Source organism: Sylvia atricapilla, chromosome 7, assembly GCF_009819655.1.
Source record: "Sylvia atricapilla isolate bSylAtr1 chromosome 7, bSylAtr1.pri, whole genome shotgun sequence".
Lineage (NCBI taxonomy): Eukaryota > Metazoa > Chordata > Aves > Passeriformes > Sylviidae > Sylvia > Sylvia atricapilla.
The window spans coordinates 11,281,631-11,298,022 of record NC_089146.1 but is presented as its reverse complement, the minus strand read 5'-3'; the positions used below and the strand labels follow the sequence as shown (position 1 = coordinate 11,298,022).

Sequence of the window (16,392 nt, the reverse complement as noted above, 5' to 3'; positions counted from 1 at the left end):
TCAATGCACTATTGCATACTGACTGAAATACACTTAATCTGATCCAGCACCTCACAACGACATTAACAAAAACAGTAAAATCTTTTCCTGAAGAACCAAACACACAACACAGAAACAAGCTCATTAAGACAGCTAATTAACTCTTCTGGCCTTAAAAGTTTAATCATCTATAAAAACCAGTAAGTACTGCAAAAATATCTTTGTCACTTTAAATCCTCAGGTTCTTTTTCAACAAATCAATTTTGTACCAAACTTGGACATTTTAAAACTACATCTTGTATGAAGCAAAGTAATCCATATAATGATACTCTGTGAAAGCCTACTGCCTCTCAACTAAGGTTTTTTCAAAGATACTGGCTAAATAAACCTTGAAATTTAATTTTGCTGATTAAACCCTACTACTTAACCAATTCTACTCTTTGCAGCAATGCTCTGACTTGATTTAAAACCAGACATAAAAACTTCATTCAACACCTTGCCAGAATTTGATGTGCCTCTTTCCTTGCTGTACACTGCAGGTGTTACTATGATTACAGCCTTCCACCAGTAAATGTGGTGCTGATTCAGCTAGCTTTGCAACTGCAAGCTGTTTCAAAGAGACCTGGCATGCTACATGAAACATACCCTCTGCTTTTTTTCTTCCTTTCTCTTTTTCTTTTCCTTTTAAGATAAAGAACTAAGAGGACACCCCTTTTACAAACAGACCCATTTCTCTACACTTCACACACTTCATTAATATGCATATTACAACTGTCAAAATGAAAATGCTAAAACTGAGTGGGAGCTATTTTTCATTCACCTTCTCCAAGGACAGATAATTGAAATAACATGCATAAAACACTTGCTCATTTATATAACTCAGTCCAGTGCTGCTTGTTACATAAAATACAGATGATACATTAAAAAGAAAATGTCAATGCTGCACTAATTTTTAGAAGCATCATCCTTTATGGCTATACTTAATAGCTAAAAATTTAATTTCCTCATTGTAGCACCAACTGATTTAATGACTTAACTAGTGTTTTTTTCTCTAGTGTTATTTAAATCTCAGCATTTAACAATTACTTAGTTTCTAATCCTGTGGCAAAAGACTACAACACATCCATAATTTTATGAACAAAATAGTCCCACTGAAGTATACAAGCTTTATCTCCAAGTTAGGATCTAAGTTTGAGCTGCTACATTCTCACCCTGAGGCCTTCAGCAAAGCTTCTTCCTCTGTGAGTTGTGGAACATCAAAACAGGACCCTCAGCTGAGCCCTAAAGGCACCTAAAGCCAGTGGAAAACAATTTACATGTCACCAACAGCGTGCACACAAAAGAATATTTGGAGAAAGTTCTCTGACAGAAGATTTTCTGCACTGGCCAAGATTAAGTTAATACAAGTACTAAATTTAAAACACACAAAACATACTGCATATGAGAGATTCTCAGCTTGAACGCCAGCTTACATGCTTTGTCTTTCTCCACCACCTCCTGCTTGCACTTCTGCTCCTGAAATGTCACTGCAAATCATGTCAAAAGACTTCCAAGAAAAAGAAATTAATGAAAAAAACCCCCAACAAACTAGAGAATCCCTTGTATATATGGGTCATTAATTTCTGATACAAATTTCCAAATGCACTGCTTGGAGCAGGAGATAACTCTGTTTCTCAATACATCCTGACCTCAAATACTACCAGGATGTTTTTTCCAAAGCTATTACACACATCCAAATGAGACATTTCACTTGCCTTGTAAAATGAAGCATTTCAATAGCATTCAAGGGAACGCTGCAGAGAAGACTGGACTACTTTTGGCAGAGTTTTACTTTTCTCCCCTACCAAATGAAGCAATTCATATTAGTCTATGCAGGTTTAAGCTACCATGAACCTGAACCAAGGCATCCATGGTGCTGGCACATGCTCTGTCCCGCTGACCTTAACTGTAAGCAGCAACGTCCAGCAGGCAGACAGTTACAGGAACGGCCTTTAACCACTGCAGAAAAATATGTCAGAGCTCACCTGTCACAGCCTAAAGTATGTGGCTGCTTGCCCAGCCTCGACAGAAGTTTCCTTTCTGTCTCCAAGCAGCAGTGAAATCCCACTGCTGCTGTGTTAAGCTTCCCAAGAATGCCCACCACCTTCCCACTGGTACCAGCATCAGAGGTGTCTGGCCCACAGACACCTTCCAGCCAGACAGGCCCTCGGGAAAAGCTGACAAACACTCCATTCTATACAACATTATGGATGGCTGGGATTGCCTGCATCTCAAGCATCAAAGAATCACATCAACTCTGTGTCTTGCCACTGCTGCAAATCCTGGCACATGTAAATTTCCTAACAACACACAAAAAAAATCTCCTTCCAAATACACAGGGATGAAAAGTAGTTTATGAAAGCATAAGGGTTGCCAGAAAGATACAATTTGTGAAAATACCCTGTCACAGTAAAGTCTATCAGAGTGGAGAACATGTGTGACACCTGCTCCACCACTTCTGACACCTGAAAATGCAACTTTGGCAAGGAAGATCAGAAAATTCCCCATTAAACACCATGTAATAACCTGCTGTTGGGAGGATTTCCCATCTATAGGCTTATGGATAAATGCTTTCCTACACTCCAAAAACTGTCCTCATCTGCGCACTGCAACTGTTTCCTTTTATAAGGAAATACTACCCAGTAAACCAAGAATTCCAGGTCTGACTTGATCCTTGCCAGTGCTTCTCTAATCCCAGTCACTGAGTGAGCTTTGTCTATTAAAAGAGAAACTAGAGTTTACAATTTTGCCACTCAATTTTTTTCATGAAGTAGACCAACACCAGAACATGAATTTTAATGATTTTCTATTTTTAATTACAGATTGTTGTCTCATTTCCAAATAGTTCAGCCAAAATCCCCCAGCTCCAAAAAGCTAGACAGGTATGGGCAGAACAAAGGAATCACAATTTTAGAGGAACTGCAAATAATAAGAAAAAGAAAAAAAAAAAAGGCAGAGTACCTGTGCTAGTTTTGGCTGGGATTGAGGTAATTTTCTTCACAGTAGCTATAACACAGGGATGCTGTAGTTACTGCCAGGATTTCTTACACACCAAGACCTTTTCTGCCTCTCACCCCACCCCAGCAGCGAGGAGGCTGAGGGGCACAAGAAATTGGAGGGGACAGAGCCGGGGCAGCTGAGCAAAGGGATATTCCATATCATATGATGTCAGGCTCAGCACACAAAGCTCTGCCACTCAAACCTCACTCCCATGGGGAGACAGTGAATGAGCAGCTGTGTGGTGCTTAGTTGCTGGCTGGGATTAAGCCATGACAGTATCTAATGAGATTGTAGCAGGCTGCACTATGCTTTCATCTCCTCTATTTCTACCTTCTCTACAGAATTACATCTCATTTTCAAATGGGATTCCTATCCATCCACATATATTATATTACATTGCCTTGCCTGCAGACATCCACAAGCCCCAGGTAAAAGCCAAATCAGCAGAATCAGAGACACATGGCCTCCATTTCACATTTGACTTTGTTTCTCGTTATAAAGAAATGCTACTAGAGACCCTCACATGAAGCCTGAGATGAACACAATTTTTCTGATGCAGTTTTAAGCTAATATTGTTGCACCAGAAGGACTGAAAAAAGTCCGAGAGTGAGATTCCAAAATTCAAGCAATTTCAGATTTTCGCTCAGATTTTATTTAAATAGAAGAAAAAGTTAATTAGGTCAAATGGACAAACATCAGCATGCCGCTGATTGTGAAACTACAAGAAATACCAAGATTCAAACATTTGTCTTCAGTATCGAGATTAACAATGGGTCTGATGTTCTATTTGCTGTAGTCACCTGTCTGAAGATAAACATGCTAATTAAATGCAAAAACATAACCAGAGTCAGGAGCATCCAGGCCATATTAGCAAGTGTCCTCACAGCTGTCCTTTTAGCCTTTTGTGTCACTAGGAATGAACACACCTAGTAAAACCAACATAAAATGTCATTAATACAGAACTGGTGTTTTCCAGTCCTGTTTTATATCTTTCTAATGACTGCAAGTAGAAATTTTCTATCCACACCATCATTTGGTATTTCCTAGTTTTGGAAGTTTGAGATTAGCCACTTCAAACTAGTTAAGCACCCCAGGTAAGTTTCATGACATCTGAGGCCTTCAAAATCCTTTCCTTTAAATGCCTGCATAAACATATGTATGGGAGTGCACACACATTCCAGAATATTCCCCATCTGCAGAGCCCAGTCCCAACACCGTCCTTGGTCACGCTTGTCTCAATCACAGAACGCAGCTGTTGCCTCTGCATTCTCCCTCCTGCTCAGCTCTTGCAGCCAGACCCTACTGGTCAGCACACTCTGCCTGAAACCCACTGGCTGCAGATCTGGAAACAGGATGCAGGAAATAAAACGTCTCACTGATTCCACATGTAGCTCTGGATTCCTAGAGAAAGGAGGCTTATGCTCCCCCATTGTTTATCACCTCCTCCTGAGGATTTCTGAATTCCTGACTACACAGTCTGAGGAAGAAGCAGATGTCTCAGATCTACAGCCTTGCAGGCTGCTCGCTTGGAAACGGGCAGCAAGGGGTAAAAGCCTGGAAAATGTACAGTGATGCATCAGGAACTCAGTTATGCTATTTAACACTATAAAGTCCATATCCAAGACACCACAGACCTACTGCTAAAAAGGAAAAAGGGACAAAGGCGAGAGTGGGATATGCGAGGAAGGACAGTCCTTAGTACCTGGATTAGTGCCCTAGTATCTTCTATCCTCCTCAGAATTCTGCCAAGGGCAGGAATGGCTCTATGCAGGTACCACAGATACACTGCCAAGTCCAGTCAGTGTTACAACAAAATGGTTAGGCACCAGTAAGTTCCATACCTCATTCTGATAAAACCCACTGCTCTTTGACCTTGTTTATGCTCTCCCCTTCTTAAGCAAAGACGGTACCATCCATGTAAGCCAGGGAGAGCCTGTGCTTCTCCCCTCCTGTCAGCTGACTTGCTTCCTTCCCTCTCCCAGTTCCAGTGTGTGAGAAGCCAGAACTGCTTATGCAGGCTCCACAGGCATTTGTGTTTGCACAGAGATGTGGTGTGTGAGGGATCCTCAGGTCCTCCCTGCACTCGGTGTTGCAGCTCCACTGTATGAGAATCCTGCAGAGCAACACTCTGGCCCTACCAAGGTCACGTTAAGAGAGGGTCAAAAAAAAGCTACTGACAGGCATCTTCCACAAACTCCATTAACATTTCATCCAAACAGTCTACAAGTATTCAGTGATATAACCATATCTTTTGATACTGACATCACAAAATTTTCTATCACTGGTCCACGGACAAAAACTCACCCTTGGTTACAAGTGAGGCTGCTAGCAAACCCTCTTCCTGTACAGTCTTTGAATGCTGGGTCTGTCCTACCGAAGTGAAGCTCTTCTTTAACATGTGTTTCAGTGTGGCTTCCTCAGAGCCTGGTGTCACTGAACAAGTTGGTGCTTGCTCATGACAAGTGAGAAAAATATTTTCATTTAATAGTAAGAAATTATCAACTCATTAAAATCTTTGGAACTTGGGAAAAAATGAGGACTCCTGTTCTATAAATGTTTATATAAAAGACATGAAACAGCTCAAATAGAAGAGACAGAAAAAACTCTTCCCAGCAGCGCAGTGACAAGGGAATGTCTCCAGCCTACAGACACTGAATATCTAGTGCCTGTTCCAAACCTGCCTGCTGCTACACTAGAAGAGCACTCTAATCCCATGGCCATTCTTAAAAGAAGAGGATTTCTCTAAAGATTTTTCTTGTTTCCCTCAAACACATTTATTAGCCTCGTAGAACCAGGTAAGAGCCAGCAAAAGCATATCCCCACTCCAGAGCTCCAAAGGCAGGAAATCCAGCACCATTGCATAACTACCACAATTGCCCAGTGGCTGCTCAGGATAAAGTGTCCACTTGCTGGCTTCTGATGCTCCCCATTTCAGGGACTGCACCCAGGGGCTCTGTATCCTCCCTGCTCTGCAGGAGAATGCTGCTGGAAGCCAGAGCCTGTGTTCTGCTGGCTGGCATCCTAGAGGAACATCTGCAGAGCATCACTGTGATTCAGCATAATCTGAATGCCCCGTTTTACTACATATATCATCCTAGTAGAGTTGAACCCAATTGACAATAGATGAATTCAGCTACATGGTCAGTAAAACTGTTCTCTCTGATAGGCAGGAGGGAGGGATGGGGGTTCTGGAAAAAAAAATTCAGACTGAGAAAACTCACTCTCCACAGTAAGACTTGCCAACATAAACATTAGCCTCTTGCTCTTCCTCAAGCTCTCAAAATATCTTCCTAAGCATACTGATAAAGAGCACTGAAATAGCAAAAAACAATCTACTCAAATTCTACATCTGCATGACCTTCCTGCAAAACAACAAAGAAGTTTAACTTTCAGTTTTTACAAACGAGGTATTATCTTCCAAGTTGCTCTTGCCAGGGACTTGAGCTATTAAGCCATTTACGCTGGCTCCAATTTCAGCTCAGAACAGGATGCCAAGAGACAGCGTCGGTTCATTTGCTTCCGTGGTTGCCCAAATGTGGACTGCTACAAGAGCAGGCATGGGAGTGCTAACAGGGAAGTATGTAAAGTGGGAGCATTACTTGCCTCAATCACAGTGGTTTCTCTAAACAGTAAGAGCAGAAGCACGGAAGTGAATGTCAGCGAAGTGTTCAAATTCACACTTGTTTTGGATATCAAGAAATAAATCATCACAAGGAATCAAACTTCTACCAGCAGACTGGTACAGTATAGTAAATTCTCAATCTTGGAATCAACCTCAAGTTCAAAGATGGTCCTGGAGCTATTCTGATTTCAGTCTTCTTTCTTTTAAGTATTTCAAGTCCACATCACCTTTCCTTCTTGCTCAGTCATCTCTGAAGAACCAGTTTACTGTTTTTAGATGTGCAAGGTTGATTCTCAGCAAATATAATCCTTTGAATTCAAAGAGCTACATGGACTTGAACCAGCTGCTTGCTGGTATCACAGGAGCCCCCCCCCAACTGCAGACAGAGAAGGAGAAGTCATCAGAGCTGCCCTGACCAAGCACACAAGGAAGCACCACAGTCATGATGAGTTGGCAAGTTTACAGTGAGTTTGGGGAAAGGAAGTACTTTACCAGAGCTCTGAAAGAGCTCCCTGAATAAAGGGTTTCTGATGAGAACTGATAAAGCCAAGTACTCAACTGGAGGCAAGACAGACCTGAAGAAGCCTTAGTGTGGTGAGACCTCAGGTAAGTAACATATATTCAAAGTACAGGTAACCATATTTTATGAGTCAGTGAATTTATGTATATGCTTGAAGGTAAATACCCGATTTAAATATGCCAAAGCAGTCTGAACCTTCCAAAACCAAACACTGAAATTAAATGCAGCCTTTCATTTTCTATAACCAAGTCACCCCATATAGCTCCTTTGAAGAAGACACAATTTTTTCCCTGAACACTATTTAAATTATTATATAGTGTATATACATATGTACACACACAAAACATATGTACATAAAAGCTCTAACAAATGCTTATAAGTTTCTCTAGTAAATGACCTGATGTATATCCACAATGAACAGATACACGCCCAGCAGTATTCCCATAGTAACAGTACCTGTAGAATCAGACACTACACTGTCACCACCACTGACATTTTGATATTTTCAGATTTACAACAAATGCTAGTCTTCCTCTCCTCCCCCACCTTCCTACTGCCAAGGAAAACATTGATTTTTCTGATGTTAACAAAAGGTATTCCTGGAAACAACAAAAGCACATAAATAAGTTAACCCATAATTACTTATTGTTCATACAGTCCTTCAACCTAATTGCTATTACACATGAATAGGCAGCTATTAGAGCACTTACTGGACTTTGAATTGCACTTTTTAAAGGTAAAACCCAAGAGAAACCCATTATTCCTTTCAACTGAACCTTACACTACCCATCTACATCAACATTAATTGTAGAAGTACAGTCAATAAATGCAGACTGCATGCTGCCAAAAACATGCAGAAGTGCCTTGACCAGTCCCACCTTCCATACCCTGCCCAACAGTCAGGAGACAATCTTAAAAAACTTCTCTGCCTCTGGAAGTCAACAGTATATGAAGTGTTGCTGATATGCATGAACTGAGGTCCCTGTTCAGACAGGAATATTAAGGTTTGGTGGGAGGTTTTTTTAATTACAAGTTTCTTAACTTGGCAAGGGCAAGCCAAAGATAAAGCTGTTTGACTAGCTAGGATATATGGACAGCAAACGGAGTAATTTTATCGACAGAATGAAAAGAAGATTCTTTGTTTATTTGTTGAGGAACATTTTCACGAAAATAAAAGTATGTCTGATTTTAAGATACTTTTCTCCAAGATAGGTAAGTACAGTTACACTCTACAGCACAGATACATATTCTTTCAGCCCATCTGTTTGTGCCCATTCACTGGAAGCGATCTATCTTTGGCACGCTAGAATCCAAACAATGATAAATTCTGCGGACAAACCTTTACTTTGCATCTGTCCAGAATTTCTGAAGATGGATATTTAACACAGGTTTGGAGGATAAGGTAACATACTATTTGTCTCACAGAATTCAGTGTTCAAAAGCATCAAATTAAGCTCTAACTTGTAGTTACCTAGGTTACTAGTTACCACTGCAGGCCCTACCAGCTGAACCTCTCAGTGTTCTAAAGGATGCCAAACCCACTTCTCTTGGGCAAACATGGATACCAGCAGGTTTCAGACACTGTATTGGGTTTGTGAGACAATGTTTTGATAGTGGAGGGGCTTACAGGCACGGCTTCTGTGAGAAATTGCCAGAAGTTTCTCTTGTGTCAGTCAGCTTCAAGACACACCTGCTGCTGGCTAAGGTCGATCCCATCAGCAACCACTGGAAGTCCCTCTGGAGTAAGAGTTAAGAAGGGAGGGGTGAAAAAAAGCTGTGCAGCAGCAATTGTGGGTGGAGAGAGGACTAAGAAAGAATATATGAAAGGAACCGCTCTGCAGACACCGAGGTCAGTAGAGGAGGGGCAGGAGGTGCTCCAGGCACCAGAGCTGAGATTCCCCTGTGGTGCAGCCCATGGTGAGGCAGCTGTGCCCCTGCAGCCCATAGGAGTCCCCAGGGATGCAGAGACCCACCAGCAGCCTGTGAATGACACTACACTGGAGCAAACAGCTGACTGAAGGAGGCTGTATCTCTGTGGGAAGTCCTTACTGGAGAAAGCTCCTGGCAGTGGCCTGTGGACCCTTGGAAAGAAGAGCCCATGCTAGAGCAAGTTTGCTGGTAGGACTTGTGATGCTGCGGGGGGCTCACTCTGGAGGAGGTTGTGCCTGTAGGACTGCACTCCACGGGAAGGGACTTTTGCTGGTGCAGTACAGGGATCCACACTGGTGCAGCTTGTGAAGAACTGTAGCTGAATGGGAAGGCCTCATGCTGGAGAACTTCACAGAGGGCTGTGTTCCATGGCAGGGACCCCACAATGGAGCAGGGGAAAAGTGTGGGAAGTTCTTCCTCTGAGGAGGAAAGATCAGCAGAAGCAATGTGTAATGAACTGACCATGACCCACATTACCTATCCACCAGCATGGCTCTGGAGAGGAGTTAAGAGAACTTGGAAGTAAAATGAAGCCTGAGAAGAAGGGAGGGCTGGGGGGAAGGTGTTTTAAAATTTAGGGGGGTTTTTTCATTATCTTATTGACTATAAAATAAGCTAATTTATCCAAGTATAGTCTGTTTTGCCTGTGCTGGTAATGGCCGAGTGATTTGTCCCTGTTCTCTTGACCCACAATCTTCTGTTATGTTTTCTCTCTCCTACCCAGCTGAGGAGAGAAGGGACTTCTGTCTTTAGTGGGCACCTGGTATCCAGCCAGGGTCAATCCACCACAAGCACAAAAAAAGCGTGTTTTGTATGGGAACCTCAAAATTGCTTTAAGTGCTAAGTCTATCTGCTCACTGCTGTTAATTAGCAACATTACAGCAGCGCTGACAAGCTCTTCTATATTGCACGTAGACACTATCAAAACCCCGTGCTGGTTAACAGTTACCACACTGAGCAAGCCAATGTCTCAGCAAGTCAAACTCCCAGTATCTCAGCTTGTTCTAACCATCCTGTCAGCAGTAAGAACTGCCAGATAATAAAATGAGCTAGCTAGGAATTTCCCAATCAAATGGGTTTTGCTGGGGCTCAGTGAAGCTACTTCAGCATAACCAAAACATTTCTCAAACACCAGCTAAGCAAGGGTTCCTCAAAAGGTAATTGAATTCCCTGTTAGCCAGTTATCCTTTCTCAAAAAGCCCGAATCACAGCAAAACTTGGGATAAGCAAAGTTCAGCTTAACAACGCAGGAAGTTACTGTGGCTTGTGCAGACACAGAAGAGCTGACCACAGCATTTATTATCAAGTAGAGCGCTGTATCAGTCATGCCTTTCCCTCATTATTCTAGAGCCTCACCAAGAAAAGGCAGAGGTGACTCCTGAACAAAGTGCTTGACTGTATTTTTTTGAAGCCATGCACAAAGTTATCATCTTCACTCATAATGAGCAGTTCTGGCAGTCACTCATACAGATTTCCTACTGTAGACAAAAGCACGGTCAGAACTGCCACAAATTCACATCTCCTATTTAGCCGCACACCAAAACAAGCAGGGCTGGCTCTGCAGGCAGTAGATGTGAGCTGTGACTGGATTCTGTGGTTAACAGAGCTCTGCCACTGGCATCCACAGAACCAAGGACTTTGGCTGAAGAGAGCTGGATTTATAGTTGCACAACATTTGGACTCTCCAATAATGAAGAAAAAAAAAAAAAAGACCCACGTATGAGACTCAATTTACACAGCTCCACTGGCTGTCTTCCTTAAACATGCAATTTACTTCCCAATAATATTGACACAGGAAGAGTCTTTCCAAGACCTGAACTTTATCATTATTTTTCCAGGGGTTCTACTCATTAACTGAGATCAGACAGTCTAGCCACCTTGCTCACAATCAGAGCACAGCAAACAGGGAATGTTTTGGCTCTTTTTAAACTGCTTGAACTGTGCAGTTGGAGGAAAAATGCAAGAACTCTTTCACCACCTTACCCCCACATACACCCGGCTTTTACACAGGGCACAAATTTCTGCCTTGACCCTCCCTTCTGGGAAAACACACACTCCCCATCCTAGTGGCCTCAGAGAACATTTATTCCTTTGCTGCTGAAAACAAGTATTTCCATAATTCTTCAAACCTGTTCCAACTGCCTGCTCCATAGAGGGAACAAAACATAGACGTTATCACTGGCAAAGAAAAACTACCTGCTCTAATCATGGACCTTTACAGCTGAACCATTCCAAAACATACTGGAGAGGGGCAATTCTGCTTTGCCTTCACCGTGGGCTGCCTTTTATGAATATATTCACTCTCCCCCACCATACAAGGAAAGTTTCATTCAAGTCAGGGCTTCAATGTTAAAAAGGCATGAGAAATTGCATAGGACTTTCCATGAAGATATTGAAGTTTCAGTTTCACTGTGCTTACTGCACAATCAACCAAATCCCATAATTCATAATGTCATCTCTCTCCTGGAATGACAGCATTGACTGACTGAGGAAGAGGTTTGGAGGTGGCTGCCTGGAACTCTTACATTTACACCAGTCACACTGCACACATTTGTGTATGCTTTATAATGCTTTTCACTACCAGGAACAAATCTTATCTCTCTTTGTACTAAAAAGTGGAATAAAGAAGGGCCACCAATAACAGAGCAGGCCAAATACCATAAAAATAAAGAATTAATTCAAGTACTGGAGAGTCTCCTTTAATCTTGATTATTTTTGCTAAAATTCTGTGAAAGCTCAACTTGCTTTCAGTTTCAGACTTTGATATTGATCAAAGTAATCAGTGAGCTCTAATCTGAATTACCTGAACTCTTTGCATCACACAGCTGCCAGTTATTTTTCACTGACAGCAGTATACATAACCAAAAGTAAGGAGTTACAGGGAAGAACAAGGCCATTCACTGATTTTTGTTCAGAAGTGAACTAAGATTTCATTCCTATTTCAAATCTTCTATTTTTTAGTTTTTTTCATTTCTTAGGATGACCTCAGAAATTTATTTCTTAATGATGCAATTTTGAAAGCATTTTATCTGTCCAGTCTCATGATAAATAAGACTCACAGAGTCGATTATTTTAAGGCACAAAATTACATACTTATACAAACAGTAACAAGATACACCTATGAGCAATTAGAGAATTACCATTTCTGAGAGGGGTCTGATATTCACACTGGGTAAAAATTTCTCCAGAACTGCTCTTGCAGGACAGAGTCAGCTTGAGTATGCAGACCCTATTCAGACTGAATTCACTGAAACAAACTTTTGAGACAGTTTTCAGCAAAAAATGAATTTCAGCAAATTCTTATGATTCTTTCTGAACTGTTTCAGAAGTGTGCATGATTCTAATGAAAATTTCACATCTGCACTTACAAGAAAACATTTTTAATCAAGAATACTCTGTTCTTAAGATCTTAAAATATGATTTTGTTCTTCTGATAATTCCTTTTTCAGTACTACATCAACAAGTAAGTAAAAAAAGTGGTATGATTTGCAGTTGTGGTGGGTCTGACTGGGATGGAGTTAACTTTCCTCATAGCAGCCCACATGGTGCTGTGTTTTGGCCCTGTGGCTACAACAGTGCTGACAACACACCAGTGTTTTGGCTGTTGCTGAGCTGTGCTTGCACAGTGTCAAGGCCACCTCTGCTTCCCACTGCACCCCACAGCCAGGCTGAGGGTGGGCAAGAGCCTGGGACCAGACACAGCTGGGCCTCAGAGTGACCCCAGAGATATTTCATGTCACGTATCCTCAAGTTCAGAAACAAAAACTGGGATAAAGGAAGAAAAGAGGTTTTTTTTTGTTTTCAAGCAACTTTTTTCTCTGTTGTTTGGAGACTGGCTGGGTATCAGTCTGCTATCACCTGGTGTGCCATCTCCCTTGCTCTGTTTGTTTTTCACCCCCTGAGCCCACCTTTTCTCCACCTATTAAATTGTTTTTTAACTCAACTCAAGAGTTGTGTTTAGTTCTCCCTATTTTCTCCTCCATCCCCCTGTGGAGAGCTGCTGCAGGGAATGAGTTAGGAGCTATGTGGGTGCTTGGCTGCTGGCCAGGGGGAGCTCCCCCACAGTGAGTCAAACTGAAAACCCACCCCGGACTGGTGTAATCTCTTCTCAGATTCCAATCTAGAACTTGCCTCAGTATTCAGTGTCTACAACAACTCTATTTCTCCAGATACTTGTAGGGCATTCTGCCCTCGAAATATCTGAGCTGACAATAATCCTCACCCCAGCTCTACAGTTTGAGGAAGTATTTGTTATTCTCATTCTGCTGAGGGGTTAATAAGTGGAGGGGACTACAGGAAAAGATTTTAGAGTTGATTAAAAATTTTGGCCTCATTTGCAGAAAGAACATTTGCAGCCATCTTTTAGTAGCAACCTGAAGGCTTCTCAGAGCTGAAAAACAATCCTTTTGCAATTTTAAGAACTTTACTGACCTCCCTACTACCACCCCTCCAAGTATGGGATTCACAAATGTGGGTATTTACCACCAAGCCAGCAACTTTCCTTATTCTCAGGGCTACAAGGTATCATTCTGGTGTGGGAGACCAAAGTGCAGCTGAAAACTCAGCATCTTCCACAGAAATGACTGCTGCTGAGAAATCAGTGTGCTGTGTAACACTGCTGATAAGGGTGGAGATGGTTCCAAGATATCTCGCTCTCTAGGCAGCCCATCTGTTTCTGACAGCTCAACTTCTGGTCAGCAACTGACCCAATGAGTCACTCTGCTTGTACTATGCAGAGCTCAGAGCCAGACAAGCAATATTTCATCACGTACTTGGCCACACTTGCCATCAGCAGATGTCTAAGAACTACTTTGTGCACGTATCTTTCTCTTCTTTCCTTTAAGGAAGTCACACAGCTCACCACCACTGAGTTCAGCATGCTGAATTATTAACTACCACATTGATTCTACTCAGCCACTCCCCTATGAGCTTTCCACTACCAAAAGCTTTGAAAGTTTGCCATGTGGCAATTCTGCGTAAAAAGGAAATCCTTAAGAACAGCATAACTGCCTCCACCAAAGAAACAGGGTGCATGAAGTGAATAATGTGCAAACAAAAAGAGTTCTCTTTAAATCTATTTATTATAATGCCTGAGCATTTCAGAAACCTCAAAACATAATCATATTTATCATTCTGACACCCATGCTTAAGTGCAGGAGTATTGTTATGTCATTTTACAGATTTAAAATTGAGGAATTAAGCGATTCAGTGTTGATTTCTCAGGAAGCCATTTATAGAGAACACAATCCAGGCGTCCTAAGCTGCAGGGAAACTGGAGAACCTTACAGACATTTGAAAAAAATGGTCATCTCCATTAGAATAACACTGAAGGATGAGGTCATTAGCCTACTTGTTAGATTCAGGCTTGGAACAGACTTAGCTTATGATTTTTAACATGCTGGACACAGAGAAACTGCCTCCTTTGGACAAAATGGCAAAAGGAATTACTTGATGTGTTCCAACAAATATTTTCTTCAAAACAAGTGACAAAAAACATGGGGTTTAGATCACCTCTAAAATTAGGCAATTGCAAAGACTCCACTTCTCAGTTTTGTAGTCTTCTAAATATTTTTTTAATTACTACTAAGCTACCCTTTCCTACTACCCTCTTAACATCACTTTGGACTATATTTAGTGTGATATGACTTCAGAATACCACTTCGGCAGAACTTTCAGTTGCAAAACATGCTACATCTTCACAGTGGTTCAAAAATGACAAAAGATGAGGAGATGGTGAGGAGCAGCAGTAGGACCATATAGCATAAAAATTGGTCAACTTAGTGACGTAGAGAAAGAAGACAAAGGAGAGAAATTTATACAGAATGGTGACTGATACACTCTGAAGATAAAACTGCCCCATCGCTGGGAGTGTTCAGGGCCAGGCTGGATGGAGCTCCCAGCAACCTGGTCTATAATGCAAGGTGTCCCTGGCAGGAGATTTGGAACAAGACAATCTTTAAGGTAAGGTCCCTTCCAACCCAAGCCACTTTATGATTTCCATATGCTTCAGCTTTCAAGTGTTCAAATAGACTGCACTGCTCTGGTGAAAGCAACCCCCAAAGATCCTGGCTTCTTGTTACTGCACAGATAGACCTGTAAGTCTAAGAACCTTCCTACCGGAATGATCAGCAAAGAGAGATAAAAAGTATCTTACCACTGCAAATGACTCCAGTTTCTGTTCCTAATTTTCTATCTTCTCCAATAGACTCCTGTATCGCCTGCAAAAATAGCTGGACGTTAAAAAAATCCAAACAAGTACTTTTTTCTTGATTTGCACTACTGTCTTCTCAGATGAGACTTTTGTGAAAAAACATCCCTCATTCCTTTACTGCTGTGGTCAACACGTGGGGGTGCCCTTACCCGTTTTACCAGGTTTATCTTGTCTAAGAGCCTATCTTCACTGCCATGGAAGCTTAGGCAACCGCCTAAGCCTCACTATTAGTCCCATTCCTGACCATACACACAATTCTCCCCTGAAACAATGCCATTTTTAAAGCACATATTTCAAGCTTAAGCTAGCCAGCACATGGGATGTGCAGAAAGATAAACATAAGCAATGAAAACTATTTTATCATTAATGCAAGAGAGCCATAGGTGCAAGTTACAGCAACGCAGCAGTTACTAATCAAACCTCTCTGAGCAGCACCAGTTCAGTTTCCAGAAACAGCATTATCATCTCAAGAATACTAACTCCGATGAAACAAAGGGAAACCCAAAGAGTGACACCAGTACTTTGTTCATAATACAAGGCCTTTGCTGGTTTGCATATAAATTTCAGAGGAATTGTCCCCAAAGTTAAAGACGCACAACCACATGGAAAACTAAGTGCCTGTTTACATCCATTCACGGATGAATGGAAACTGATCTCCAAATTTCATTAGCACAGGGAAGTAGTTAAGTTTTGTATTCTCTTGTGCAGTGAGGACAAGGCAGTCATGGCCTAGAGTTTACCACGCATGCCAGTCAGAAATTATTCCTCTTTAGCAGCTATTAAGTGAGTTGCACTTAATAGTCCTTGTTTGCTTTGGAATAAGATCTGTTTAGGAGTCCTTCGGCTAACCCTAGAAAAATATTGCAATGTTTCTGAACATCCTGACTGCTGAAATCAGCCTCTGCTAAGCCACTATGACTGGACTGTCTTTACAGACAAGTTTTTCCTTCTGTACTACAAAGGACTCACTCAATGTACGGACTAGAAGTGTGTTACTACTGTCGCATTTAATTCATTTTATCCTGACTGAAACTACATATTTTGCCAAGGCCAAGCTGAATTTTAGACTGTGTAAGTCCTGTCAGCATCATA

At 41.7% G+C, this 16,392-nt stretch overlaps 1 protein-coding gene across 2 annotated transcripts in view; it reads right to left on the bottom strand.

Annotated features, from left to right (window-relative positions):
- SPATS2L (spermatogenesis associated serine rich 2 like) overlaps positions 1–16,392 on the bottom strand; it is a 76,759-nt gene that overhangs the window by 43,544 nt on the left and 16,823 nt on the right. The window contains exon 2 of one of the 2 annotated variants that reach the window (XM_066322586.1): positions 15,244–15,307. The exons of the other annotated variant lie outside the window; for it this stretch is intronic. The gene's annotated coding sequence lies outside the window, so the exon portion shown is untranslated. The remainder of the gene's footprint in view (positions 1–15,243; positions 15,308–16,392) is intronic. 2 annotated transcript variants of the gene reach the window in all.